Genomic DNA, 4,584 nt, shown 5'->3' with positions numbered 1-4,584 from the left:
TCGGCAACCCGACTCCGACCATTTCGAGACACGATACAAACCGAGACCGTGAAACGTGCTCAGGCGCACCCACGATAACCGCCGCGTTATCACCGCGTCATGTACATTCAATGAGATCTACCAAATCGAACCACGAAATTCCTACCTGGAAGCCTGAATCACGGGCACGATGCGTATCCGTACCCGGAGTCGGCGTAGTTTGGTCGTCTTACTCTTGACGAAACGGTCAGCGCGCCTGCTGAAATCCAGGGTGCCTGAGGTTTCCAAAAGGGTGGTTGGGAGGGAGAAGGAAGGTGTAAGAAAGCAGTGTCAGGAGCTGGAAGCTGATCTGGGAGTAGGGTTCATCTTTTAGGATGACGTTGCCAGCGGTATGCCGGCCAGGGCTGTTATTAAGAGTGTTGTTCCAGTTATTTTGTTCTGCATATCATTTTGACACCCCTCAAATTTTGGTGCCCTAGGCGACCGCTTAGTTCGCCTAATGGTTGGCCCGGCCCTGGTCCTTGTTAGGGGCCGGATGGGTCCTTACAAGATCATCGTAGTTAGGGGCTGGACGGGACCTGGCAAGTCTTTAGGAAAGATGGCTGGGGTGATCTGGCCCCGGCAAAGCGGGCATCAGGATGCTTTTTGAAGGGTTGGCAGCATCTCGCTAAACGTCAAGTGCTCAGTGTGTGAACTTTTCAAGTAAACACCCTGCCTGTTTCGAAAGAGCTTTAAACGGCGCAAACGTGAAGAGACTGGGGAGGCGACCGCCGCTCCAGTAGGCACTGGTACTTGCGGTACCCTGGCACCGAGTCTGCCAGTTCGAGGCAGAAGCAGGTAATTGTGTTGAGACAGATGTCTTCGTAGCCGAGAGCTGCTTTCGGAAACAAGACGCTCGTTATTCGGCACGTTCAATGACCTCCTAACTGAACGCAGTCTGATCAGCCCGCTTCTCTGGTCCTACCAGCAAATGCTTTTATTACCTTTTCAGTTTATAAATCTAGGCTTTTGCATCCTTCTTGAAACCTTGCTGCTCGGCGTGGCTGTTGTTTTACAGAAACTTCTCAGCTGTCTTGCCAGTTGTAAATATCTGCGAATTGGGAGCCGTTACACCTGGGGAAAGTGCTCTGGTGTCTCTGTAGAGCAGAGAACCAGCGTAAAGCTGTTTATTTGCATTACCGGTGATGGCACAGCTTAAAAATCAGTAGACTGCTGTCTCGGATATCTTGTTTGTACCATACCCATTTGTTAAGGGGAGGGTGGTATTTTTTGAGGGGGTTCATTCAGAAAGACCCAATGAATAGTAATCCTGATTTTTCAGTGATGACCATAATGACTTTCGTGAACAAGCAAAGATTCAGTAATTGAATAATATGTAAATCACATAATCCTCTCGTACTTTGTAAGGTTTTGCCATATAAATAACCTTGCTGCATGCTTCAGAGGCCTACATATTATTTAGCCCTTTGGGGCGGGGGAAGATCTTGGGTGATAGTTGGCAGAATAGTGAGTTACTATGTTGATAGCTCTTACTTTGTAGCTCTCAGATCTGATACCCCTTTTGGGGTTTCCCAAGTTGTTAAAGCAGATGCTCCTTTTCTGTAGCCGCCTAGGTAACGAAGGCAGCTGACTAATAATGGAATGTAATCTGTAGAGCTTTTTCTCTAGACACCTTCCAATACATGCATGTAAATGTAGGGATTTAAACAAGAATAATTGGTATAAGATTAGGAAGCTTAGTCGTAGCTGATGCACACGCTCTACTCCATTTGCAAAATTGTCATGATAATTTGCTGGACTCAATCTCATTCATCCGTGTGATAATGGGGGGGAACACTAGCTCACTCTTAAGTAGCCTTGTCAAAATCCTCCTTTCTGGACTTGCCCACGCTCCTCTTCTGTCTCCTTTAGTAATGATGAACTCTTCAGAGCAGAGATGCCTATGAATTGTTCTTGTGCTTTCCAGGGTATCTATGTATTAAACACATAAACTACTAATATTCATTGTAGCAAAAGACGTTGCTTCCTGGTGGGGTCACGACGTGAATTACCCAGATTGGGGCAAAAAAAAATCACAGATGCCTGAAAAACATGTTAAAACTTGAAACAAAAGAGGAGTAAGTGTGCAGTCTGATTGTGTGAACTTCTGCCTGAGAATGCTGTATGTTTGCTCCAGCAATTTGGGATTCAAGCAAGCTTCATGGCTTCTGTCTAGGGGAGGAGGAGTGGAAACCAACAGCTGCTATCGAAGGACTCTTTGGTGGAATTTGTCCTAATCGATTTAATGTAGATGTGGCGTTAGGTGAAGGAGTGGTATCTGAATTGTGGGTGTGTCCTTATTTGTCACACCAAACACGATAACTATCAAAGGCTAGATAACAGAATGTTTGTGTGTTTGAAACCTAAGCATGCTACACGCCATAGATGTGCCGGTTAACTGGCGTCGCTGGCAGTGACATGTTGGGTTTTTACATCTTACCTGTTTTGCTGAAGACAGCCGACATGCTTTGATCTTAAGCGGGGCATCTTGGGGACTTCATCCTGCTCCGCGCAGGTTTGGAGCATTAAATGTGCACACACGGTTTAAAGAGTGAGGGACAAGACGAAGACTAGGGGAACCTGATCCTGTGTTAATTAGCAGTTGTGTGGCTAAGGAGAGGGTGTATTTATGTTACTATTATGCATACACCCAAATTTCAGGTGTGCCCTTGGTGGTTAGTGGCTACAGGCTTGACTGTTTTCTACCACGAGCGTTTCTTTGCTCAGTTCTTTGCACGGCAGCCTCTACGTGTATGCAAACTGTGGCTTTGCCTTCACTATGGCTCTCACACAAGCATCTACAGCAGCATTGGCTTTAATGGAGGCACACCACCACACGTAGATACAGGCTTATTAATACAGAGGAACAAACCTAGAGCTTAACGACTTTTGCTTTCTCTAACCTCCACCCTTTCTGAAGTGCAGCAGAATTTCAGGATCAAGATATCAGTAACTACTAGATGAACCCACGCTTCACTGCGGAAGATTTATTTGATTTTTTTAAAAATTTATTTTTGATAACCTTTTGTCATCGTCATCATCATCTTCACTTCATGGTCTATGCATCATTGTCTGTTCCAACTTCAAAAGCTTTCAGGCCATCCTTTCCATCTGCTTTCTTTTCTTGTAGACTACAATTGAAATTTTTGACATGGGTGAGAGCTGCCCCCACGATCTGGCCTCCTGCTCTGGCCTCGGGGATAAGAGATTTAAGTTTCTATAGATAATGTCAGTTGATGTGCAAAATGCTTTGGCGCTTGGAGGAATCTAGCCGCTAAACGGTTTGATATCCTGAGGTCTGGATTCTTCCTTTCCAATTTAGAAAGGGTTTCTTGCAAGTCGCCGTTGCTTTGTTCATGGAGGTTTGAGAAGCAGGTCCCTGAACGCTGTGCCTGCCCTATCTTGCAAAATATTTCAGTATACATGGTGTAATAAGTTTAAAGAGTCAAAACAATTGTGCAAAATCAAGCCAGAACTGATACTACAGCAGTAATCCCCCTATAATTGTGTTAAGAGATTTGTAATTTGCCCCTTCTATTTCAACGTGCTCTTAGGCAAAGTTAACAGTGTCTCAACAAATAGGCTGTTGTCCTGGATACAGGTCTCTCCAGATAACACAACATATTAGGGATGTTTCCTCCAGGTTAACATGCAGATAGTAGAGATATGTATGTAGCTCCACTTTCAGCACCGAAGCAGCAGATACCTTTCGCCTTGCAACTTTGTGGAGAAAGCAAACAGCCTTGCCAAACAGAACTAATGGCGTGCTCTCTGCCAGGTCTGACCCTCGATTTTGCTCTAATTGCAATCAAAACACAACGTCTTGGCAAACGCAAAAATGGGTTTCTTATCTGGGATTTCTCAAAGGATCTGAAGCCCTCTAGCTCTTTACTTATGGGAAGCTCTCAAGTTGTCGAATGCTGTTTGATGTGACTTGAATAATTGTTACCGCTTGTTTGCTGTATCGGCTTCAAAGGTCCTTGGTATACTTGACAACTTAAAAAAACCCATAGTTTACTTGTTTTTACTTTAAAAACCCAGATGGATTTTTTTGTTTTGTTTTCCGTAGCTCAATTTTTTACCTGAATTAATAGCAAAAGACTTCCTCAGGAAAACAGTATTTCTCACCGATGCAGCGATGTCTGGTTCTGAAGGCAGATTAGAAATTCAAGGTCCTAAAAATCTGTGATACTAGGGGAAGGCCAGATATTCAATGTCTGTGTTTGAAATACTCCAGAGTAAGAAGTATGTCAAAAGTCCCTGGTGCCACTGCTGAAAACCAGTGCATAAGGGAAGACAAGGTCCAGCGGTCACAAACTGGAGGAAGACCGTTTTAGACTGGACATAAGGGAAAACTTCTTTACCGTCCGAGTCTCCAGAGTCTGGAATAGATTTGCCCAAAAGTGGTGCAAGCACCTACTCTGGGTACGTTCAGGAAGCGTTTGGATGATTATCTTGCTGGGGTGATCTGACCCCAGCTGATTTCCTGCCCTCTGGGCAGGGGTCTGGACTCTGATCAAACAAGGTCCCTTCCAGCCCTAACGTCTATGAAACGAGCTTCAGCAG

General features: G+C 44.8%; 1 protein-coding gene across 3 annotated transcripts in view; it reads left to right on the top strand.

Annotated features, from left to right (window-relative positions):
• LIMA1 (LIM domain and actin binding 1) overlaps positions 1-4,584 on the top strand; it is a 34,825-nt gene that overhangs the window by 398 nt on the left and 29,843 nt on the right. The window lies entirely within an intron of this gene.

Source organism: Alligator sinensis, unplaced genomic scaffold (assembly GCF_000455745.1).
Source record: "Alligator sinensis unplaced genomic scaffold, ASM45574v1 scaffold1329_1, whole genome shotgun sequence".
NCBI classification, from domain to species: domain Eukaryota; kingdom Metazoa; phylum Chordata; order Crocodylia; family Alligatoridae; genus Alligator; species Alligator sinensis.
This window is presented reverse-complemented; position numbering and strand designations above follow the sequence as displayed.